The sequence below is a fragment of the Aulostomus chinensis genome, chromosome 1, assembly GCF_037954235.1.
Source record: "Aulostomus chinensis isolate RoL2024-O1b breed Wild chromosome 1, RoL_Achi_v1.0, whole genome shotgun sequence".
Taxonomy (NCBI): domain Eukaryota; kingdom Metazoa; phylum Chordata; class Actinopteri; order Syngnathiformes; family Aulostomidae; genus Aulostomus; species Aulostomus chinensis.
In genome coordinates this window covers 2,254,274-2,281,864 of record NC_141320.1, presented here as the reverse complement: position 1 = coordinate 2,281,864, position 27,591 = coordinate 2,254,274, and positions in this window count along the sequence as shown.

The window sequence follows — 27,591 nt, the reverse complement described above, 5'->3', positions numbered from 1 at the left end:
ACTCCATTACTTTTAGCATCAACTTGAGTTCATTAGCAATTCTTCTGACATCACTGTCGCAATATTTTGAGGTTCGTAGCAACTTTTACTACATTACTGTCGCATTATTTTGAGGTTCGTAGCAACTGTTTGTACATGACTGTCAGCATCACTTTGAGGTTATTGGAAAGTTTCACTCCATTACTGTTAGAATCATTTTGAGTTCATTAGCAATTCTTAATACATCACTGTTGCATCATTTTGGGATAATTAGCAATTCTTCTGACATCACTGTCACATTATTTTGAGGTTCGTAGCAACTCTTACTACATTATTGTTGCATTATTTTAAGGTTTGTAGCAACTCTTACTACATAACTGTCAGCATCACTTTGAGTTTATTAGCAACTTTCACTACATTACTGTTAGCATCATTTTGAGTTCATGAGCAATTCTCACGACATCACTGTAGCATTGAATTGAGTTCATTAGCAACTCTTACTAAATGACTGTCAGCATCACTTTGAGGTTGTTCGAAACTCTTACTACATTACTGTAAGCATCACTGAGTTTCTTAGCAACTATCACTACATTACTGTTAGCATCATCTTGAGTTCATTAGCAATTCTTCCGACATCACTGTCGCAATATTTTGAGGTTCGTAGCAACTTTTACTACATTACTGTCGCATTATTTTGATGTTTGTAGCAACACTTACAACATGACTGTCAGCATCACTTTGAGGTTATTCGAAAGTTTCACTCCATTACTGTTAGCATTATTTTGAGTTCATTAGCAATTCTTACTACATCACTGTCGCATCATTTTGAGATCATTAGCAATTCTTCCGACATCACTGTCGCATTATTTTCAGGTTCGTCGCAACTGTTACTACATGACTGTCACCATCACTTTGAGGTTATTAGAAACACTTACTACATTACTGTAAGCATCACTGAGTTGATTAGCAACTATCACTACATTACTGTTAGCATCATTTTAAGTTCATTAGCAATTCTTCCGACATCACTGTCGCAATATTTTGAGGTTCGTAGATACTTTTACAACATTACTGTCGTATTATATTGAGGTTCGTAGCAACTCTTACTACATGACTGTAAGCATCACTTTGAGGTTATTCGAAACAGTTACTACATTCCTGTAAGCATCACTGACTTGATTAGCAACTATCACTACATTACTGTTAGCATCATTTTGAGTTCATTAGCAATTCTTCCGACATCACTGTCGCATCATTTTGAGATCATTAGCAATTCTTCTGACACCACTGTCACATCATTTTGAGGTTCGTAGCAACTCTTACTACATTATTGTTGCATTATTTTAAGGTTCGTAGCAACTCTTACTACATTACTGTCAGCATCACTTTGAGTTTATTAGCAATTATCACTACATTACTGTAGCATTGAATTGAGTTCATTAGCAACTCTTACTAAATGACTATCAGCATCACTTTGAGGTTGTTCGAAAGTTTCACTCCATTACTGTTAGCATCATCTTGAGTTCATTAGCAATTCTTCCGACATCACTGTCGCATTATTTTCAGGTTCGTAGCAACTCTTAGTACATGACTGTCAGCATCACTGAGTTTTTTAGCAACTATCGCTACATTACTGTTAGCATCATCTTGAGTTCATTGGCAATTCTTACTACATCACTGTCGCATCATTTTGAGATCATTAGCAATTCTTCCGACATCACTGTCGCATTATTTTGAGGTTCGTAGCAACTCTTACGACATGACTGTCAGCATCACTTTGAGGTTATTCGAAACACTTACTACATTACTGTTAGCATCACTTAGTTGATTAGCAACTATCACTACATTACTGTTAGCATCATTTTGAGTTCATTAGCAATTCTTCCGACATCACTGTCGCAATATTTTGAGGTTCGTAGCAACTTTTACTACATTACTGTCGCATTATTTTGAGGTTCGTAGCAACTCTTCGTTCATGACTGTCAGCATCACTTTGAGGTTATTCGAAACGTTCACTCCATTACTGTTAGCATCATTTTGAGATCATTACCAATTCTTCTGACATCACTGTCGCATCAGTTTGAGATCATTAACAATTCTTTTGACATCACTGTCGCATTACTTTGAGGTTCGAAGCAACTCTTACTACATTACTGTCAGCATCAGTTTGAGTTCATTAGCAACTATCACTAAATTACTTTTAGCATCATTTTGAGGTTAGAAGCAACTCTCACTACATGACGGTCAGCGTCACTTTGAGGTTGTTCGAAACACTTACTACATTACTGCTAGCATCACTGAGTTGATTAGCAACTATCACTACATTACTTTTAGCATCATTTTGAATTTATTAGCAACTATCACTACATTACTGTTAGCGTCATTTTGAGTTTATTAGCAATTCTTCTGACATCACTGTCGCATTAAATTGAGGTTAGTAGCATCTCTTACTACATGACTCTCAGCATCACTTTGAGGTTGTTTGAAACACTTACTACATTACTGTAAGCATCACTGAGTTTATGAGCAACTATCACTACATTACTTTTAGCATCATTTTGAGTTCATTAGCAACTCTTACCACATTATTGTTGCATTATTTTGAGGTTCGTAGCAACTCTTACTACATTATTGTTGCATTATTTTAAGGTTCGTAGCAACTCTTAGTACATGACTGTCAGCATCAATTTGAGGTTATTCGAAACACTTACTACATTACTGTAAGCATCACTGAGTTGATTAGCAACTATCACTACATTACTGTTAGCATCATTTTGAGTTCATTAGCAATTCTTCCGACATCACTGTCGCAATATTTTGAGGTTCGTAGCAACTTTTACTACATTACTGTCGCATTATTTTGAGGTTCGTAGCAACACTTACTACATGACTGTAAGCATCACTTTGAGGTTGTTCGAAACTCTAACTACATTACTGTAAGCATCACTGACTTGATTAGCAACTATCACTACATTACTGTTAGCATCATTTTGAGTTCATCAGCAATTCTTCCGACATCACTGTCGCAATATTTTGAGGTTCGTAGCAACTTTTACTACATTACTGTCGCATTGTTTTGAGGTTCGTAGCAACTCTTACTACATGACTGTCAGCATCACTTTGAGGTTATTCGAAACGTTCACTCCATTACTGTTAGCATCATCTTGAGTTCATTAGCAATTCTTCCGACATCACTGTCGCATTATTTTGAGGTTCGTAGCAACTCTTAGTACAAGACTGTCAGCATCACTTTGAGGTTATTCGAAACGTTCACTCCATTACTGTTAGCATCATTTTGAGTTCATGAGCAATTCTTACTAAATCACTGTCGCATCATTTAAAGATCTTTCGCAATTCTTCTGACATCACTGTCGCATTATTTTGAGGTTCGTAGCAACTCTTACTACATGACTGTCAGCATCACTTTGAGGTTATTCGAAACACTTACTACATTACTGTAAGCATCACTGACTTGATTAGCAACTATCACTACATTACTGTTAGCATCATTTTGAGTTCATGAGCAATTCTTCCGACATCACTGTCGCAATATTTTGAGGTTTGTAGCAACTTTTACTACATTACTGTCGCATTGTTTTGAGGTTCGTAGCAACTCTTACTACATGACTGTCAGCATCACTTTGAGGTTATTGGAAACTTTCACTCCATTACTGTTAGCATCATTTTGAGTTCATTCGCAATTCTTACTACATCACTGTCGCATCATTTTGAGATCATTAGCAATTCTTCTGACATCACTGTCGCATTATTTTGAGGTTCGGAGCAACTCTTACTACATGACTGTCAGCATCACTTTGAGTTTATTAGCAACTATCACGACATTACTGTTAGCATCATTTTGAGTTAATGAGCAATTCTCACGACATCACTGTAGCATTGAATTGAGTTCATTCGCAACTCTTCCTAAATGACTGTCAGCATCACTTTGAGGTTGTTCGAAAGTTTCACTCCATTACTGTTAGCATCATTTTGAGTTCATTAGCAATTCTTCCGACATCACTTTCGCAATATTTTGAGGTTCGTAGCAACTCTTACTACATTATTGTTGCATTATTTTAAGGTTCGTAGCAACTCTTACTACATTACTGTCAGCATCACTTTGAGTTTATTAGCAATTATCACTACATTACTGTAGCATTGAATTGAGTTCATTAGCAACTCTTACTAAATGACTGTCAGCATCACTTTGAGGTTGTTCGAAAGTTTCACTCCATTACTGTTAGCATCATCTTGAGTTCATTAGCAATTCTTCCGACATCACTGTCGCAATATTTTGAGGTTCGTAGCAACTCTTACGACATGACTGTCAGCATCACTTTGAGGTTATTCGAAACATTCACTCCATTACTGTTAGCATCATTTTGAATTCAATAGCAATTCTTACTACATCACTGTCGCATCATTTTGAGATCATTAGCAATTCTTCCGACATCACTGTCGCATTATTTTGAGATTCGTAGCAACTGATACTACATGACTATCAGCATCACTTTGAGTTTATTCGAAACACTTACTACATTGCTGTAAGCATCACTGAGTTGATTAGCAACTATCACTACATTACTGTTAGCATCATTTTGAGTTCATTAGCAATTCTTCCGACATCACTGTCGCAATATTTTGAGGTTCGTAGCAACTTTTACTTCATTACTGTCACGTTATTTTGAGGTTCGTAGCAACTCTTACTACATGACTGTCAGCATCACTTTGAGGTTATTCGAAAGTTTCACTCCATTACTGTTAGCATCATTTTGAGTTCATTAGCAATTCTTACTACATCACTGTTGCATCATTTTGAGATCATTAGCAATTCTTCCGACATCACTGTCGCATTATTTTGAGGTTCATAGAAACTCTTACTACATGACTGTCAGCATCACTTTGAGGTGATTCGAAACGTTCACTCCATTACTGTTAGCATCATTTTGAGTTCATAAGCAATTCTTACTACATCACTGTCGCATCATTTTGAGATCATTAGCAATTCTTCCGACATCACTGTAACATTATTTTGAGGTTCATAGAAACTCTTACTACATGACTGTCAGCATCACTTTGAGTTTATTCGAAACGTTCACTACATTACTGTTAGCATCATTTTGAGTTCATTAGCAATTCTTACTAAATCACTGTCGCATCATTTTGAGATCATTCGCAATTCTTCCGACATCACTGTCGCAATATTTTGAGGTTCTTATTAACTCTGACTACATGACTGTCAGCATCACTTTGAGGTTATTCGAAACTTTCACTCCATTAATGTTAGCATCATTTTAAGTTCATTAGCAATTCTTACTAAATCACTGTAGCATCATTTTGAGTTCAATAGCAATTCTTCCGACATCACTGTCGCAATATTTTGAGGTTCGTAGCAACTTTTACTACATTACTGTCGCATTATTTTGAGTTTCGTAGCAACTCTTACTACATGACGGTCAGCATCACTTTGAGGTTATTCGAACCTTTCACTCCATTCCTGTTAGCATCACTGAGTTTTTTAGCAACTATCGCTACATTACTGTTAGCATCATCTTGAGTTCATTAGCAATTCTTACGACATCACTGTCGCATCATTTTGAGATCATTGGCAATTCTTCCGACATCACTGTCGCAATATTTTTAGGTTCGTATTAACTCTTACAACATATCTGTCAGCATCACTTTTAGGTTATTCGAAACTTTCCCTCCATTTATGTTTGCATCATTTTGAGTTCATTAGCAATTCTTCCGACATCACTGTCGCATTATTTTGAGGTTCGTAGCAGCTCTTACTACATGACTGTCACCATCACTTTGAGGTTATTCGAAACACTTACTACATTACTGTAAGCATCACTGAGTTGATTAGCAACTATCACTACATGACTGTTAGCATCATTTTAAGTTCATTAGCAATTCTTCCGACATCACTGTCGCAATATTTTGAGGTTCGTAGCAACTTTTACTACATTACTGTCGCATTATATTGAGGTTCGTAGCAACTCTTACTACATGACTGTCAGCATCACTTTGAGGTTATTCGAAACACTTACTACATTACTGTAAGCATCACTGACTTGATTAGCAACTATCACTACATTACTGTTAGCATCATTTTGAGTTCATTAGCAATTCTTACTAAATCACTGTTGCATCATTTTGAGATCATTAGCAATTCTTCTGACATCACTGTCACATCATTTTGAGGTTCGTAGCAACTCTTACTACATTATTGTTGCATTATTTTAAGGTTCGTAGCAACTTTTACTACATTACTGTCAGCATCACTTTGAGTTTATTAGCAACTATCACTACATTACTGTTAGCATCATTTTGAGTTCATGAGCAATTCTCACAACATCACTGTAGCATTGAATTGAGTTCATGAGCAACTCTTACTAAATGACTGTCAGCATCACTTTGAGGTTGTTCGAAACTCTTACTACATGACTGTAAGCATCACTGAGTTGATGAGCAACTATCACTACATTACTGTTAGCATCATTTTGAGTTCATTAGCAATTCTTCCGACATCACTGTCGCAATATTTTGAGGTTCGTAGCAACTTTTACTACATTACTGTGGCATTATTTTGAGGTTCGTAGCAACACTTACTACATGACTGTCAGCATCACTTTGAGGTTATTCGAAAGTTTCACTCCATTACTGTTAGCATCATTTTTAGTTCATTAGCAATTCTTCCGACATCACTGTCACAATATTTTGAGGTCCGTAGCAACTCTTACTACATTATTGTTGCATTATTTTAAGGTTCGTAGCAACTCTTACTACATTACTGTCATCATCACTTTGAGTTTATTAGCAACTATCACGACATTACTGTTAGCATCATTTTGAGTTGTTGAGCAATTCTCACGACATCACTTTAGCATTAAATTGAGTTCATTAGCAACTCTTACTAAATGACTGTTAGCATCACTTTGAGGTTGTTCGAAACTCTTTCTACATTACTGTAAGCATCACTAAGTTGATTAGCAACTATCACTACATTACTGTTAGCATCATTTTGAGTTCATTAGCAATTCTTCCGACATCACTGTCGCATTATTTTGAGGTTCGTAGCAACTGATACTACATGACTATCAGCATCACTTTGAGTTTATTCGAAACACTTACTACATTGCTGTAAGCATCACTGAGTTGATTAGCAACTATCACTACATTACTGTTAGCATCATTTTGAGTTCATTAGCAATTCTTCCGACATCACTGTCGCAATATTTTGAGGTTCGTAGCAACTTTTACTTCATTACTGTCACGTTATTTTGAGGTTCGTAGCAACTCTTACTACATGACTGTCAGCATCACTTTGAGGTTATTCGAAAGTTTCACTCCATTACTGTTAGCATCATTTTGAGTTCATTAGCAATTCTTCCAACATCACTGTTGCATCATTTTGAGATCATTAGCAATTCTTCCGACATCACTGTCGCATTATTTTGAGGTTCATAGAAACTCTTACTACATGACTGTCAGCATCACTTTGAGGTGATTCGAAACGTTCACTCCATTACTGTTAGCATCATTTTGAGTTCATTAGCAATTCTTACTACATCACTGTCGCATCATTTTGAGATCATTAGCAATTCTTCCGACATCACTGTAACATTATTTTGAGGTTCATAGAAACTCTTACTACATGACTGTCAGCATCACTTTGAGTTTATTCGAAACGTTCACTACATTACTGTTAGCATCATTTTGAGTTCATTAGCAATTCTTACTAAATCACTGTCGCATCATTTTGAGATCATTAGCAATTCTTCCGACATCACTGTCGCAATATTTTGAGGTTCGTAGCAACTTTTACTACATTACTGTCGCATTATTTTGAGTTTCGTAGCAACTCTTACTACATGACGGTCAGCATCACTTTGAGGTTATTCGAACCTTTCACTCCATTCCTGTTAGCATCACTGAGTTTTTTAGCAACTATCGCTACATTACTGTTAGCATCATCTTGAGTTCATTAGCAATTCTTACGACATCACTGTCGCATCATTTTGAGATCATTGGCAATTCTTCCGACATCACTGTCGCAATATTTTTAGGTTAGTATTAACTCTTACAACATATCTGTCAGCATCACTTTTAGGTTATTCGAAACTTTCACTCCATTAATGTTTGCATCATTTTGAGTTCATTAGCAATTCTTACTACATCACTGTCGCATCATTTTGAGATCATTGGCAATTCTTCTGACATCACTGTCGCTTTATTTTGAGGTTCGTAGAAACTCTTACTACATGACTGTCAGCATCACTTTGAGGTTATTCGAAACGTTCAGTCCATTACTGTTAGCATCATTTTGACTTCATTAGCAATTCTTACTAAATCACTGTCGCATCATTTTGAGATCTTTAGCAATTCTTCTGACATCACTGTCGCATTATTTTGAGGTTCTTCGCAACTTTTACTACATTACTATCGCATTATTTTGAGGTTCTTTGCAACTCTTACTACATGACTGTCAGCATCACTTTGAGGTTATTCGAAACTTTCACTCCATTACTTTTAGCATCATTTTGAGTTCATTAGCAATTCTTATGACATCACAGTAGCATTCAATTGAGTTCATTAGCAATTCTTACTACATCACTGTCGCATCATTTTGAGATCATTAGCAATTCTTCTGACATCACTGTTGATTATTTTGAGGTTCAATAGCAACTCTTACTGTATGACTGTCGGCATCACTTTGAGGTTGTTCGAAACACTTAGTACATTACTGTAAGCATCACTGAGTTGATTAGCAACTATCACTACATTACTGTTAGCATCATTTTGAGTTCATTAGCAATCCTTCCATCATCACTGTCGCAATATTTTGAGGTTTGTAGCAACTTTTACTACATTACTGTCGCATTATTTTGAGGTTCGTAGCAACTCTTGCTACATGACTGTTAGCATCACTTTGAGGTTGTTCGAAACATTTAGTACATTACTGTAAGCATCACTGAGTTGATAAGCAACTATCACTACATTACTGTTAGCATCACTTTGAGGTTATTCGAAACTTTCATTCCATTACTGTTAGCATCATTTTGAGTTCATTAGCAATTCTTACGACATCACAGTAGCATTCAATTGAGTTCATTAGCAAGTCTTACTACATGACTGTCAGCATCACTTTGAAGTTGTTCGAAACACTTGCTACATGACTGTCAGCATCACTTTGAGGTCGTTTGAAACTCTTACTACATTACTGTAAGCAACACTGAGTTTATTTGCAACTATCACTACATTACTGTTCGCATCATCTTGAGTTCATTAGCAATTCTTACGACATCACAGTAGCATTCAATTGAGTTCATTAGCAAGTCTTACTAAATGACTGTCAGCATCACTTTGAGGTCGTTTGAAACTCTTAATACATTACTGTAAGCATCACTGAGTTTATTAGCAACTATCACTACATTACTGTTAGCATCGTTTTGAGTTCAATAGCAATTCTTACGACATCACTGTCAGCATCATTTTTTATTTACTCGCAACTCAAACCACATGACTGTCAGCATCACTTTGAGGTTATTCGAAACGTTTACTCCATTACTGTTAGCATCATTTTGAGTTCATTAGCAATTCTTACTACATCACTGTCGCATCATTTTGAGATTATTAGCAATTCTTCTGACATCACTGTCGCATTATTTTGATGTTCGTAGCAACTCTTACTACATTACTCTTGCATTATTTAAAGGTTCGTAGCAACTCCTACTACATTACTGTCAGCATCACTTTGAGTTTATTAGCAACTTTCACTCCATTAATGTTAGCATCATTTTGAGTTCATTAGCAATTCTTACTAAATCACTGTAGCATCATTTTGAGATCTTTAGCAATTCTTCTGACATCACTGTCGCATTATTTTGTGGTTCGTAGCAACTCTTACTACATTGCTGTCAGTATCACTGAATTGATTAGCAACTATCACTACATTACTGTTAGCATCGTTTTGAGTTCAATAGCAATTCTTACGACATCACTGTCAGCATCATTTTTTATTTACTCGCAACTCAAACCACATGACTGTCAGCATCACTTTGAGGTTATTCGAAACTTTCACTCCATTACTGTTAGCACCCTTATGAGTTCATGAGCAACTCTTACTACATCACTGAAGCATTATTTTGAGGTTCATAGCAACTCTTACTACATGACTGTCAGCATCACTTTGAGGTTGTTCGAAACACTTACTACATTACTTTAAGCATCACTGAGTTGATTAGCAACTATCACTACATTACTGTTAGCATCATCTTGATTCATTAGAAATTCCTCCGACATCAGTGTCGAAATATTTTGAGGTTCGTAGCAACTTTTACTACATTACTGTCACATTATTTTGAGGTTCGTTGCAACTCTTACGACATGACTGTCAGCATCACTTTGAGGTTATTCGAAACTTTCACTCCATTACTGTTAGCATCATTTTGAGTTCATTAGCAATTCTTACTACATCACTGTCGCATCATTTTGAGATCATGAGCAATTCTTCCGACATCACTGTCGCATTATTTTGAGGTTCGTAGAAACTCTTACGACATTAATGTCAGCATCACTTTGAGGTTGTTCGAAACGTTCACTCCATTACTGTTAGCATCATTTTGAGTTCATGAGCAATTCTTCCGACATCACTGTCGCATCATTTTGAGATCATAAGCAATTCTTCCGACATCACTGTCGCAATATTTTAAGGTTCGTATTAACTCTTACTACATGTCTGTCAGCATCACATTGAGGTTATTCGAAACTTTCACTCCATTACTTTTAGCATCATTTTGAGATCATTACAAATTCTTCTGACATCACTGTAGCATCATTTTGAGATCATTAGAAATTCTTACTAAATCACTGTAGCATCATTTTGAGATCATTAGCAATTCTTCTGACATCACTGTCGCATTATTTTTTTGGTTCGTAGCAACTCTTACTTCATGACTGTCAGCATCACTTTGAGGTTGTTCGAAATGTTCACACCATTACTGTTAGCATCATTTTGAGTTCATTAGCAATTCTTACTAAATCACTGTCGCATCATTTTGAGATCTTTTGCAATTCTTCTGACATCACTGTCACATTATTTTGAGGTTCGTAGCAACTCTTACTACATGACTGTCAGCATCACTTTGAGGTTATTCGAAACTCTTACTACATTACTGTTAGCATCGTTTTGAGTTCAATAGCAATTCTTACGACATCACTGTCAGCATCATTTTTTATTTACTCGCAACTCAAACCACATGTCTGTCAGAATCACTTTGAGGTTATTCGAAACTTTCACTCCATGACTGTTAGCACCCTTTTGAGTTCATTAGCAATTCTTACTACATCACTGTCGCATCATTTTGAGATCATTAGCAATTCTTCCGACATCAGTCGCAATATTTTGAGGTTCGTATTAACTCTTACTACATGACTGTCAGCATCACTTTGAGGTTATTCGAAACTTTCACTCCATTAATGTTAGCATCATTTTGAGATCATTAGCAATTCTTCTGACATCACTGTCGCATTATTTTGAGGTTCGGAGCAACTCTTACTACATTATTGTTGCATTATTTTGAGGTTCATAGCAATTCTTACTACATGACCTTCAGCATCACTTTGAGGTTGTTCGAAACACTTACTACATTACTGTAAGCATCACTGAGTTGATTAGCAACTATCACTACATTACTGTTAGCATGATCTTGAGTTCATTAGAAATTCCTCCGACATCAGTGTCGAAATATTTTGAGGTTCGTAGCAACTTTTACTACATTACTGTCGCATTATTTTGAGGTTCATAGAAACTCTTACTACATGACTGTCAGCATCACTTTGAGGTTATTCGAAACTTTCACTCCATTACTGTTAGCATCATTTTGAGTTCATTAGCAATTCTTACTAAATCACTGTCGCATCATTTTGAGATCTTTTGCAATTCTTCTGACATCACTGTCGCATTACTTTGAGGTTCGTAGCAACTCTTACTGCATGACTGTCAGCATCACTTTGAGGTTGTTCGAAACACTTAGTACATTACTGTAAGCATCACTGAGTTGATTAGCAACTATCACTACATTACTGTTAGCATCATTTTGAGTTCATTAGCAATCCTTCCATCATCACTGTCGCAATATTTTGAGGTTTGTGGCAACTTTTACTACATTACTGTCGCATTATTTTGAGGTTCGTAGCAACTCTTGCTACATGACTGTTAGCATCACTTTGAGGTTGTTCGAAACACTTAGTACATTACTGTAAGCATCACTGAGTTGATAAGCAACTATCACTACATTACTGTTAGCATCACTTTGAGGTTATTCGAAACTTTCATTCCATTACTGTTAGCATCATTTTGAGTTCATTAGCAATTCTTACGACATCACAGTCGCATTCAATTGAGTTCATTAGCAAGTCTTACTACATGACTGTCAGCATCACTTTGAAGTTGTTCGAAACACTTGCTACATGACTGTCAGCATCACTTTGAGGTCGTTTGAAACTCTTACTACATTACTGTAAGCAACACTGAGTTTATTTGCAACTATCACTACATTACTGTTCGCATCATCTTGAGTTCATTAGCAATTCTTACGACATCACAGTAGCATTCAATTGAGTTCATTAGCAAGTCTTACTAAATGACTGTCAGCATCACTTTGAGGTCGTTTGAAACTCTTACTACATTACTGTAAGCATCACTGAGTTTATTAGCAACTATCACTACATTACTGTTAGCATCGTTTTGAGTTCAATAGCAATTCTTACGACATCACTGTCAGCATCATTTTTTATTTACTCGCAACTCAAACCACATGACTGTCAGCATCACTTTGAGGTTATTCGAAACGTTTACTCCATTACTGTTAGCATCATTTTGAGTTCATTCGCAATTCTTACTACATCACTGTCGCATCATTTTGAGATCATTAGCAATTCTTCTGACATCACTGTCGCATTATTTTGATGTTCGTAGCAACTCTTACTACATTACTCTTGCATTATTTAAAGGTTCGTAGCAACTCCTACTACATTACTGTCAGCATCACTTTGAGTTTATTAACAACTTTCACTCCATTAATGTTAGCATCATTTTGAGTTCATTAGCAATTCTTACTAAATCACTGTAGCATCATTTTGAGATCTTTAGCAATTCTTCTGACATCACTGTCGCATTATTTTGTGGTTCGTAGCAACTCTTACTACATTGCTGTCAGCATCACTGAGTTGATTAGCAACTATCACTACATTACTGTTAGCATCGTTTTGAGTTCAATAGCAATTCTTACGACATCACTGTCAGCATCATTTTTTATTTACTCGCAACTCAAACCACATGACTGTCAGCATCACTTTGAGGTTATTCGAAACTTTCACTCCATTACTGTTAGCACCCTTATGAGTTCATGAGCAACTCTTACTACATCACTGAAGCATTATTTTGAGGTTCATAGCAACTCTTACTACATGACTGTCAGCATCACTTTGAGGTTGTTCGAAACACTTACTACATTACTGTAAGCATCACTGAGTTGATTAGCAACTATCACTACATTACTGTTAGCATCATCTTGATTCATTAGAAATTCCTCCGACATCAGTGTCGAAATATTTTGAGGTTCATAGCAACTTTTACTACATTACTGTCACATTATTTTGAGGTTCGTTGCAACTCTTACTACATGACTGTCAGCATCACTTTGAGGTTATTCGAAACTTTCACTCCATTACTGTTAGCATCATTTTGAGTTCATTAGCAATTCTTACTACATCACTGTCGCATCATTTTGAGATCATGAGCAATTCTTCCGACATCACTGTCGCATTATTTTGAGGTTCGTAGAAACTCTTACTACATTAATGTCAGCATCACTTTGAGGTTGTTCGAAACGTTCACTCCATTACTGTTAGCATCATTTTGAGTTCATGAGCAATTCTTCCGACATCACTGTCGCATCATTTTGAGATCATAAGCAATTCTTCCGACATCACTGTCGCAATATTTTAAGGTTCGTATTAACTCTTACTACATGTCTGTCAGCATCACATTGAGGTTATTCGAAACTTTCACTCCATTACTGTTAGCATCATTTTGAGATCATTACAAATTCTTCTGACATCACTGTAGCATCATTTTGAGATCATTAGAAATTCTTACTAAATCACTGTAGCATCATTTTGAGATCATTAGCAATTCTTCTGACATCACTGTCGCATTATTTTTTTGGTTCGTAGCAACTCTTACTTCATGACTGTCAGCATCACTTTGAGGTTGTTCGAAATGTTCACTCCATTACTGTTAGCATCATTTTGAGTTCATTAGCAAATCTTACTAAATCACTGTCGCATCATTTTGAGATCTTTTGCAATTCTTCTGACATCACTGTCACATTATTTTGAGGTTCGTAGCAACTCTTACTACATGACTGTCAGCATCACTTTGAGGTTATTCGAAACTCTTACTACATTACTGTTAGCATCGTTTTGAGTTCAATAGCAATTCTTACGACATCACTGTCAGCATCATTTTTTATTTACTCGCAACTCAAACCACATGTCTGTCAGAATCACTTTGAGGTTATTCGAAACTTTCACTCCATGACTGTTAGCACCCTTTTGAGTTCATTAGCAATTCTTACTACATCACTGTCGCATCATTTTGAGATCATTAGCAATTCTTCCGACATCAGTCGCAATATTTTGAGGTTCGTATTAACTCTTACTACATGACTGTCAGCATCACTTTGAGGTTATTCGAAACTTTCACTCCATTAATGTTAGCACCATTTTGAGTTCATTAGCAATTCATACTAAATCATTGTTGCATCAGTTTGAGATCTTTACCAATTCTTCTGACATCACTGTCGCATTATTTTGAGGTTCATAGCAACTCTTACTACATGACTGTCAGCATCACTTTGAGGTTGTTTGAAACACTTACTACATAGCTGTAAGTATCACTGAGTTGATTAGCAACTATCACTCCATTACTGTTAGCATCATTTTGAGTTTGTAAGCAATTCTTCCGACATCACTGTCCCATCAGTTTGAGATCATTACCAATTCTTCCGACATCACTGTCGCAATATTTTGAGGTTCGTAGCAACACTTACTACATGACTGTCAGCATCACTTTGAGGTTATTCGAAATGTTCACTCCATTATTGTTAGCATCATTTTGAGTTCATTAGCAATTCTTCCGACATCACTGTCAAAATATTTTGAGGTTTGTAGCAACACTTACTACATGACTGTAAGCATCACTTTGAGGTAATTCGAAACTTTCACGACATTACTTTGAGCATCATTTTGAGTTCATTAGCAATTTTTACTAAATCACTGTCGCATTATTTTGAGTTCATTAGCAACTCTTACTACATGACTGTCAGCATCACTTTGAGGTTATTCGAAACTTTCACTCCATTAATGTTAGCACCATTTTGAGTTCATTAGCAATTCATACTAAATCATTGTTGCATCAGTTTGAGATCTTTACCAATTCTTCTGACATCACTGTCGCATTATTTTGAGGTTCATAGCAACTCTTACTACATGACTGTCAGCATCACTTTGAGGTTGTTTGAAACACTTACTACATAGCTGTAAGTATCACTGAGTTGATTAGCAACTATCACTCCATTACTGTTAGCATCATTTTGAGTTTGTAAGCAATTCTTCCGACATCACTGTCCCATCAGTTTGAGATCATTACCAATTCTTCCGACATCACTGTCGCAATATTTTGAGGTTCGTAGCAACACTTACTACATGACTGTCAGCATCACTTTGAGGTTATTCGAAATGTTCACTCCATTATTGTTAGCATCATTTTGAGTTCATTAGCAATTCTTCCGACATCACTGTCAAAATATTTTGAGGTTTGTAGCAACACTTACTACATGACTGTAAGCATCACTTTGAGGTAATTCGAAACTTTCACGACATTACTTTGAGCATCATTTTGAGTTCATTAGCAATTTTTACTAAATCACTGTCGCATTATTTTGAGTTCATTAGCAACTCTTACTACATGACTGTCAGCATCACTTTGAGGTTGTTCGAAACACTGACTACATTACTATAAGCATCACTGAGTTGATTCGCAACTATCACTACATTACTGTTAGCATCATTTTGAGTTCATTAGCAATTCTTCCGACATCACTGTCGCAATATTTTGAGGTTCGTAGCAACTCTTACTACATGACTGTCGCATTATTTTGAGGTTCGTAGCAACTCTTACTACATGACTGTCAGCATCACTTTGAGGTTATTCGAAACTTTCACTCCATTACTTTTAGCATCATTTTGAGTTCATTAGCAATTCTTACTACATCACTGTCGCATCATTTTGAGATCATTAGAAATTCTTCCGACATCACTTTCGCATTTTTTTTAGGTTCGTAGCAACTCTTACCACATTACTGTCAGCATCACTTTGAGGTTGTTCGAAACACTTACTAAATTACTGTCAGCAATATTTGAGTTTATTAGCAACTATCACTACATTACTGTTAGCATCATTTTGAGGTTAGTAGCAACTCTTACTACATGACTGTCAGCATCGCTTTGAGGTTGTTCCAAACACTTACTACATTACTGTAAGCATCACTGAGTTTATTAGCAACTATCACTACGTTACTGTTAGCATCGTTTTGAGTTCAATCGCAATTCTAACGACATCACTGTCAGCATCATTTTTAATTTACTCGCAACTCAAACCACATGACTATCAGCATCACTTTGAGGTTATTCGAAACGTTCACTCCATTACTGTTAGCATCATTTTGAGGTTAGAAGCAACTGTCACTACATGACTGTCAGCATCACTTTGAGGTTATTTGAAACTTTCACTCCATTACATTTAGCATCATTTTGAGTTCATTAGCAATTCTTACTACATCACTGTCGCATCATTTTGAGATCATTAGCAATTCTTCCGAAATCCCTTACGCATTATTTTGAGGTTCGTAGCAACTCTTACTTCATTATTGTTGCATTATTTAAAGGTTCATAGCAACTCTTACTACATTACTGCCAGCATCACTTTGAATTTATTAGCAACTGTCACTACATTACTGTTAGCGTCATTTTGAGTTTATTAGCAATTCTTACGACATCACTGTAGCATTAAATTGAGTTCATTAGCAACTTTTACTACATGACTGTCAGCATCACTTTGAGGTTGTTCGAAACTCTTACTACATGACTGTAAGCAACACTGAGTTTATTAGCAACTATCACTACATTACTGTTAGCATCATTTTGAGTTCATTAGCAATTCTTCCGATATCACTGTCGCAATATTTTGAGGTTCGTAGCAACACTTACTACATGACTGTCAGCATCACTTTGAGGTTATTCGAAACGTTCACTCCATTACTGTTAGCATCACTTTGAGTTCATTAGCAATTCTTCTGACATCACTGTCGCATTATTTGGAGTTTCGTAGCAACTCTTACTTCTTTATTGTTGCATTATTTTTAGGTTAGTATCAACTCTTATTTGACTGTCAACATCACTTTGAGGTTATTCGAAACACTTACGACATTACTGTAAGCATCACTGAGTTTATTAGCAACTATCGCTACATTACTGTTGGCATTATTTTGAGTTCATTAGCAATTCTTACTACATGACCGTCACATCATTTTGATATCATTCGCAATTCTTACAACATCACTGTAGCATCATTTTGAGATTATTAGCAGCTCTTACTAGATTTCCGTCAGCATCATTTTGAGTTCATTAGCAATTCTTCCGACATCGCTGTCGCATTATTTTGAGTTTTGTAGCAACTCTTACTATATGACTGTCAGCATCACTTTGAGGTTATTCGAAACTTTCATTCCATTACAGTTAGCATCATTTTGAGTTCATTAGCAATTCTTGCTACATCACTGTCGCATCATTTTGAGACCATTCGCAATTCTTCCAACATCACTGTCGCATTATTTTGAGGTTCGTAGCAACTCTGACTACATGACTGTCAGCATCACTTTGAGGTAGTTTGAAACACTTACTACATTACTGTTAGCATCATTTTGAGTTTATTAGCAATTCTTATGACATCAGTGTAGCATCATTTTAACGTTAGTTTCCACTCTTCCTACATTACCGTCAGCATCATTTTTTGTTTTTTAGCATCTCTTACTACATCACTTTAGCATCATTTTGAGTTCATTAGCAACTCTTCCGACATCACTGTCGCATTATTTTGAGTTCAGTAGCAACTCTTACTACATGACTGTCAGCATCATTTTGAGGGAGTTTGAAACTCTTACTACATTATTGTAAGTATCACTGAGTTTATTAGCAACTATCACTACGTTACTGTTAGCATCATTTTGAGTTCATTAGAAATTCTTCTGAAATCACTGTCGCATTATTTTGAGGTTATTAGCAACTCTTAATACATTACTGTCCGCATCATTTTTAGGTTACTCGAAACTCTAACCACATGACTGTCAGCATCACTTTGAGGTTATTCGAAACTTTCACTACATTACTGTTAGCATCATTTTGAATTTATTAGCAGCTCTTACTAGATTACCGTCGCATCATTTTGAGATCATGAGCAATTCTTCCGACATCACAGTCGCATTATTTTGTGGTTTTTAGCAACTCTTACTACATGACTTTAAGCATCACTGAGTTTATTAGCAACTATCACTACATTACTGTTTGCATCGTTTTGAGTTTATTAGCAATTCTTACGACATCACTGTCGCATCATTTTGAGATCATTAGCAATTCTTCTGAAATCACTGTCGCATTACTTTGAAGTTCGAAGCAACTCTAACCACATGACTATCAGCATCACTTAGTTTATTAGCAACTATCACTACATTACTGTTAGCATCATTTTGAGTTCATTAGCAATGTGGGGCTTTGATTGGGAATTGTAAGAAAAATCACTGAATGAACAACACAAACACAGACTGTGTCTGAAATTCCACACCTGCACCCGACTCAGAATGAAAAACCAGTGTGGACTCAGTTGTATCCACTGTCAATCCTGATTCTGGAGAAATTTCTTTGTGTGTTTTGATGGACGCGAGCCAAGCAGAAATTTCCCACAATGCAATAGGGTGGCGTTTGGTCAGTGTTGAGCAGGCGTCAGTCTGACAATGATGTCATATTATTGTGTCATCACCTGACCAGACCCAAAAGTAGGCTCAGGTATCAGTTTCTTCTCAATGCTAATGTCTGCTAGCTTAGTCTGCTACTTTGATGGCTCTGCCTGCTCAAAGGTCCAGACCCCTGGATGTGGTGGTTCCTACCTGAACGTAGATTCTGTCAGCTCATGTTGTTAAATCAACTCACCAGGAACACCAGTAGATTTCAATGGACTGACAATGAGTCTCATTGAATGGGTGTCTCGTCCAATGAGAAACAATCAGTCTCAGGTTGAAGCTCATCAATGAGGTCTTGTGGATCAGTGGCTTGCATGAATGAATGAGTTGTCCAGTTGTCCAATCGGTGAAAACCAACGTAACAAAGAAGAACGTAAGAACGTAAGAACGTAAGAGGCAGGTGGAAAGGTGTGTAGGATGAACGATGGTGACCTCCAACCAAATGAAGAGGACTGAGTGGAGGCTGACCAGCTCTACGGAGTCAGGCGGAGTTTGGCAGCGAGACAGGAGTCCAGGCCTGAATCGGTGAAAACCAACGTAACCGGCTTACGTTCTCAGCTGGATTCTCCCATCGATGTACGACGCCTCTCCAACGAACTGGTGGGAGGACGGCCTCCAAAGCCTCCACCTCGTCGACCGTGGCTCCCGCTGAGATTCGCTCGATGAAGAAGGGAAGCGCGTTGATGGGCTACCCTCTGGTCTCAGGCTGCTGGCTGCCTGGACTAAGCTGCTCTTCTCCGACACAAAGGTGGCTTCTCTCTCTTCAAGGCTCACAGGAGGTCAAGAGTGTAGCGACCGTGAGCCGAGATCGATGATGAATTACAAAAACAGAAAATCAAAAAAATAAATTAGAGGAATAGAAAAGAAAAGGGGGAGGAGCCGGACCAGCTGCTCTAGGAGCTCACACACAAAGGGCAGAAACAAGAAGCACTGAAGAGAGCGCCAGCAGTGGATGGTGCCACCACTGTTACAGTAAACTGGTCCGCCTCAGAGCAGTGACCTTTGACCTGTGAGGGGTTGTTGGCCAATCAGGACACTTTGCTGTCTTCAGTCCTTCTCAGATATCAACAAATGAAGCTGGTTGAACAGACAGCAATCATCATCACTCAGAGACATCACCTGGAGAGGAAGACTGCTCAGAGTTCTGACAATGACAGTGAAGAGGCAAGGAGAGCTGGACAACCACAGACAGTGAAACATTCGGAACATCATGTTGATACACGTGTGTGTGTGTGTGTGTGTGTGTGTGTGTGTGTGTGTGTGTGTGTGTGTGTGTGTGTCAGACTCAGAATCAGAATCTTTTATTTTCGTTGTATGGGGGGGGGGTACAGTGACAATAGTTAGAGCGCTCTTCCAGAGCCACCGTGCACCACAGAATGCAGATACAAAGAAAAGATAGAAAAGATAAAAGCAAGATAAAAGACACTGTTAGAACAGAAAGATCCATCAACCCACCAACCAGAGGTGTGTCTGGTACAGATGTGGAATTATTGGCTCACACAATGTTGAGGACACTGGAAGAAGACAAACAAAAAAGGCTGGTGTGATCCAGACCTTCATCAAAAATGGTCCTGGAGAACTGTTCAATGTGTCAGGACTTCTGTCCATTGTCTTCTGCTTATCCTGTTCAGGGTCATGAGGGGGTGGAGCCTATCCCAGCAGCTTTTGGGCGACAGGCCGTGTTCACCCTGGACAGGTCACCAGTCCATCACAGGGCCAACACATCCACAGACAAACATTCCAAGCCAGACTCAGGAGGATCTCTCCACCCTACAGACTGTAAAGGAACCATCAAAGATGGCAGTTGGAGTTCTGTGGATCTGTGCTGGATTCCTCGTCCTCACGGACCAGAAGTCTGTCTGAAATACTGCTCTGATTGATGATCTTTTCATGAATCTGGAAAAGCTTCTAAAATGAAAGGAAAACAATCCTATCTTCTTCATGTCTCAAGCCAAATCAAACCAAGAGTTCTTTTATCATATTTTTTTAACCGGACGTCTGCTTTGACTGGTTGGTTGTTGAAAGAGAGCAGGACAGGACAGACAGCAGAAGACAAATATAGAGAAGGAAAGACAAAAGACAGAGAGAAAGGAGGGAGAGAATGACAAAAAGATGGGAACAAAATGAGGGTGAAAGACAAGCAGAGAGAAAGACAGAGGGACAGGGGGATGGAAGACAGACACACAACCAACAACAGCAGCAGCAATAATAGTAAACTAGCTGCCAATGATAACGTCTCCTGGTCGCTGAAGCAATCAACTTCATAATAGGAGGATTGAAGAGCCAGGAAATAAAATATTAGCACAATACTGATGTGAATGTTCGTGCAGTACTGAGAACACTGATATGTAGACGACTAGTAGGGGCGGCACGGTGGTGCAAGAAGACAAACAAAAAAGGCTGGTGTGATCCAGACCTTCATCAAAAATGGTCCTGGAGAACTGTTCAATGTGTCAGGACTTCAGAAGCTCCAATCCTCTCTAAGGTCCAGTGAGAGTGGAAGAGATTATAAATGAGAGAAGCAGGGCCCTCACTCAGAACTGAACCAGCTCAGTTGGGAGAGCCTTAGACTGAAGATCTAAAGGTCCCTGGTCCGATCCCAGGTTTCAGCAGAGGAGCAGCATTGACTTTACTTTCCAGTGGAGGAACTGCAGACATGAAGGAAACTAACATCTTGTCCTGTGCATTCTTGTGACATTCAGGACATTTTTGGAGCCTCTTGTTGGATTTTGCCACAGAGAATCAGAGCCAATCAAAAGCATGGTGGACTTCAACATGGAGGACTGAACAAGTCAAGAAAGCATCAGTTTGACCTTCACAGGTGTTTCTGTTCCTGTCTCAATGCTGTAGAAAGAGCCTGAGGAGCTCAGACGGTAGAGCATCAGACTTTTAATGTGAGGGTCCAGGGTTCAAGTCCCTGTTCAGGTGCTGTGGAGGTTCCAGTGTTTGACAACATGGTACTGGATGAAGTTTAGTGTTGAACAAACTGTCATCATCAAAAGTAGAAGTGTTCTTGTCTTGCCACTGTGAGACTGTTGCTAGAAAAGTGACCACTAATAATTTCATGTGGCATGCAATTAACAAAAGACCTACATTGATGGTCGAGGGGTCTGGAGCCTATCCCAGCATCTACGGGCCAGAGGCGGGGTTCACCCTGGACAGGTCACCAAAACCATTCACACTCACATCTACAGTCAATTTAGAGTGTCCAATCAGCCTCATCCCAAATTACATGTCTTTGGACGGTCGGAAGAAGCCGGAGTACCCAGAGAGAACCCACGCATGCACGGGGAGAACATGCAGATTCTGCACCCGAGCCTGGACTCAAACCCAGAACCTTCTTGCTGTGAGGCCACAGTGCTGACCCCTAAACCATCATGCTGCCGTGGTCTCATATACTTTTCTAAATTGTGTTTCTGTCATGTCCTCCTGAGATCAAAGACAGAATTCTAGCTACTGTCAAAGCCCTGATGACATCATCAGGAATTCTGACTTTGATCTGGAGACTCTTGCTTTAATCTGAATTTGACCTGACTAATGTTTTACTTTAGGTTGCATGATACCGACCACCTCATTTCTCCTGATGGACTGGTGACCTGTCCAGGGTGAACCCTGCCTCTTGAACAACGTCACCTGGGATCGCCCCCCCCCCCCCCCCCCATGACCCCATACCCCCTTCCCTCATGTGACTCTTTCATGCGGGCCTCTCAAAACAAAAACATGGCCGCCGCTCCTGTCATTTTCGGAGGAAAGTGCCTTCTTCCAAGATAGTTTTGATTTAATAAAGCATTCTGATGACATTTCTAGAGAGAAATATGCATTTTGTTTTCAGAATCTTTGCTCAGTTCTTGTGTTTAATCTTTGGTTTGTTCGTTATTACGATGAATCTTTCACCTCTCGGAAGAGAGTCGTTACAGTGTCACATTTCTACTGTTGCTATGTTGGTTGCTAAGGACGCCATTACGGACGAGTGTCATTTCAAGATAGGTTTGATTTTTAAAAAGCATTTCAAGGACATTTCTGGCGAGAAATATAAATTTTATTTCCATAATGTTCGCTGTTCAATAAAGAATAATATGAAATGGATTTTAGTGCCCCAGGAATTACAAACATCTGCTTCCGTGGAAGTCGGCCCCCGTTCTTCTGTGAGAAAATCCGGTAGTTGTCGCTCACTCCGAGAAAAAAAAACAAATATTTTTAATACTTCATCTTTTGATTAATAAGACAATCTACAAATTCATTTAATTTCTGGATGTTTATTCTACCTACAAAGTCCATTTGTCACCATTATAGATCGACCAATCAGCATTAAGAATATAAACAATGACTCAAACTAATGGCGGTCTGCTGACGTCACATCCGTCACAGAGGCTCACTCCTGCACTCAGAGGTGGCCTTTTAGTTCCATCACTTCACGCTATATTTACAGATTTATGATTGAGGGGAACAAACCACTCTGATGTCTGGGTTCATCAAGGATATCATTAAAGAAATCCTAACTATCTGGCCAGTTAAATTGATCCTAACTGTTCTTCAGATATTGTGCTGGTAATGTCATGTAGTTTCTTTTCCAATGTAACTTTGTCGTTCTGATGTGTGTATTTTTACTGCTCCAACAAAGCTGTTCCTCTTCTGGGTAAATCAATCATTCAGGCAATCAATAACTGAGTGTCTCTGGTGCTGTACTGTAGTATTGCAGTACAACAACACTCTGATCCTTCCTTTTCAAATGTTTTTATTGTGTTTCTCTCATCAGGTGTTCAAAATGATGACAATAAAAATCAATAATTGATATTCAGCTTTGTTTCAACAATAATAACTGATCAGAAATGAGGCCTGATGGCTGCAATAGCAGCTTTGTGCTGTTCAGTGACTCCTGCTATAAAAAGGAGTCAAGGCCGTCTTAAAGATGTGAAAATGTTCCAAAGATCCTTCTTCATGTTGGTCCTGAACAAGATTGGTGTCAGGCCTTTTTTCAAAGGAGCTCCAAAAGGCTCACTTAACCCTTTGAGGCCTGGCTGAGACACGAGGCCTGTTGACCTTTGACCCTGTTGCTCTTTTGCTCTCATTGGCCTCTCCAGTGGATACAGACCTGAAACTTTATGAAATCCTAATCTGGTGGAATAATTCTAGGACCCCCTCCCAAACAGGAAGTGGCTTCAGGAAGGAGGTGGGGCTTCAAAGTTTTAAATATTGGTTTCTGGCAGAGGTGTGAGCTCCTCCCAGAAAGCTCATCTCATTTGGAGCAACTTTGACCAGTTATGATGCTTAAGTTAAAGACTTTACTGGACTTTGCCACACCCTTTACGGACAGCAGAAAGGACTTAGGGGGGTCAAACCACCACAGATGCGATCCTTCGAGAACAGAACAACACACTAAAATTTCAACTTCCTAGGTTCAAAGAGAAAAAACTATCCCCTTGTGAAACTGGGCAAAATCAGGGTCTGGGACTTCTGCACTCCGAGAGCCTTTTGGAGCAGAATTGAGGATCAAATCTGGGTTCTGGTGTTTCTACTTGGGCTACATCCACCAAACTTTACACACATAGTGTGATGCCCCAGAGTAGCATGTGCTGGGAATTTCAGCCATCTAGGTGCTAAGGGGCCCAAGCACGGTCCCGGGGCATCCACTAACCCGAATGGGCTCCTCAAAGTCTGGCCCCTCTTCCCTGGTTTCATTTGAGCTGAAGCCACCAAAAGTCACACCAATGGTTGATGTCAGTGAGAGGACTGATTCTGACATTTTCAGCCATCCAGAAGTTACAGAGCTGAAACACAAGACCCCAAAGCCCCTTCCAAGTTTGTTGCCAGAGATATCGTAGTCATGACTGTGCACCTCCTTTATGAAGAAAAACAAAACAACTACTGCTTTGGGGCTTGTGTTTAGGGTTATTATATTATATTATTATATTATATTATGTGTGTAAAGTTTGGTGGATGTAGCCGGATGGGCAGGTGTGAGCAGGCACTTCAAAATATATATTTCTGGTAAAAACGCAGAAACAGCGGTTAGTTTGTTTTTGTGTTAAAATGAGAAACAGACCCATCCAGTTGTAGTGCCACCACTCAGCGGCCGCCTTGCAGTCAGAAGCCATGAAGAATGTTGCCCAGTAAGAGGAAGGAGAAAGGAGGAGCCGAAAAAGAGAGACTCCCGAGAAGAAAAGCAGACGAATTTCCAAAACTCGACGCGTTCTTTCCAGGGCTGGACTGGGAAGAAGAGACGTCAGGTGTTGGAACGTGTAGTGGAAGAAGAAGGTCTCTGTGAGTAGTGAAAGAGTATCACTCTTTTAACATGGTTACTGTCTTCCATGTAGAATACTGCACTTTATTTTAATTTTTGAAACTTCAAAATGTGCGCATACATCCTCTGGTATGGCGTGTGCTTACACATATCGTGTAAATAACCATGGAGGGCTGCCAGGGATGAGAAATGCCAGGGCCATTTTTTGGTCCCAGTCCAGCCCTGCTTCTTAACCTGCTCACGGTGTCCTGTCAGCTGTCTTCCCTCAAGGAGGTGGCCAGTCTTGCTCTGGAGCAGTTTCAAAAATAGGCCTCAGCACACTGCCTCTGTGCCATGCCTCTCTCATGCTCCTCTACTCTTTGGTGCACATGCCTCCAGTCTGTCAGGCCTCTAATGAAGACACTTGGATCACTGGGCTTGCTAAAAGCAGGGCAAACAAAACAAAACAAAGCATGACTTTGACCACAATAAGTCAGCCATTTCCACGTCGTGCCGTCCGTTCTAACGAAGAGCCTCTGGACGACAGGGTTTATGGAATCTTGTTGAGGATGAAACTTTAAAAAATCAGTCCTCTGTGTGGAAGAAGGGCGACTAAAATAGTCTGATCTGACTCCTCCACTTCCATTGCAACAGCATGGCTTGACTAAGAGAAAGAGAGAGAGCTGAGAGATTTCATTGGACGAGCCCAATGTCCTTCAAGAAAATCAACCAATGGGCCGCGTTTCGCGTCTCCGATACCGTTACGGTCGATTAAAATCTATACACTTTTGAAAAACAAATTATGACAGTTATGGGCCGGCCCAAAGATGTGCATCGGCCAGGTGGCCAGTCCAGCCCTGGGTTCACCCTTGATGGGTCACCAGTCCATCCCAGGACCAACACACACAGACAGACAACCATTCACACTCACAGTCATTTAGAGTGTTCAGGTAACCACTACCCTCTTGATGTCTTTGGACTTTGGGAGGAAGCTGGAGTACCAGAGAGAACCACCACAGAGACAGGGAGAACCTGCAGGAGGGGTGGAGGTCGATGAGTCCTGGAGACGTTCAATAATGTCCACAACTTTGGCACCAGGAAGACAGCAGGTGATGGCACCTGGGAGTTCAACAGACCTGATGATTGAACCACCAATCACAAGGATTTCAGCCTCCATTGTAAACAGAGAGTTTAGATGAGAGAGAACCTGCTGTCAGCCTCACCAGTCAGGGCAGTGGCAGAGGCAGCAGAGTTGAATGAAGCAGGACCACCTGGCAGGTCTCAGCTGGAGGTGATGACATCACTGGCCTCAGTCCTCACCAGTGCTCTGCCTAGCAACAGGGACGATGGAGAGAAACCAGTAGAAGCACTCTGAGAGTTGGAGACAGCAGGAGAGAGAGACCACGACAGAGTCACCCATGGGAAACTGTCGGATCCACTCAGGACAGGCTGGACAGACACAGATCAAAGACAGAATTGATGATGATGTCATCAGGGCTTTGATAGTGTCTTTATTTGTACCTAGAATTCTGTCTTTGATCTCAGGAGGACATGAAAGAAACCCAATTGAGGAAAGTAGAGGAGAACATTCAGCTTCATTAGAAACACTTGAACTGTTGAACAGTAGAATTTGTTTGAAACAGTTTACAACACTGAGTGACAGGACTGAAGAGGGGAGAGTTTTGTATTTTCAGTTTAATTCTAACTTAAAACTGGGCATGAACATTTTTAGTCGTTCATATTCTAACATACAGAGGAAGTCATGACATTCCCTTTTTTTTAACCTGTCCTGTTCAGGAAATGGAAATGGAAATTTAGCTGCTATGTTGAATCAGAAAAACCTTTTGAAGTCTACTTTTGCTTCAGTCAGAAAGTGGACTGTTGTTAACTCTCACAATGGTTGGTGATTGTGGAGGAAGACAAAATCCTTGTGAACCTCTTTTTAACAGACACACATTTCTAAAGACACTGGTTCATTTTATTTTTCTTCTTTTAGCAGAGGATGGTTTCGATCCATCGACCTCTGGGTTCTGGGCCCAGCACGCTTCCTCTGCGCCACTCTGCTCTACCATTGATGGTGCCAGGAGGCCTAAAAACACAAAACACCAATGAAACCCAGCATCTTGGATCCTAAACTGAAACTCCATCACACCGTGGCTCTGCTGGGGCTCCCACAGGTGAGTGAGGCTGAGCTCCAGTCTGCTCTGAGGAGGCAGCAGACATCTGCACCACTCAGAGGTTTGGTTG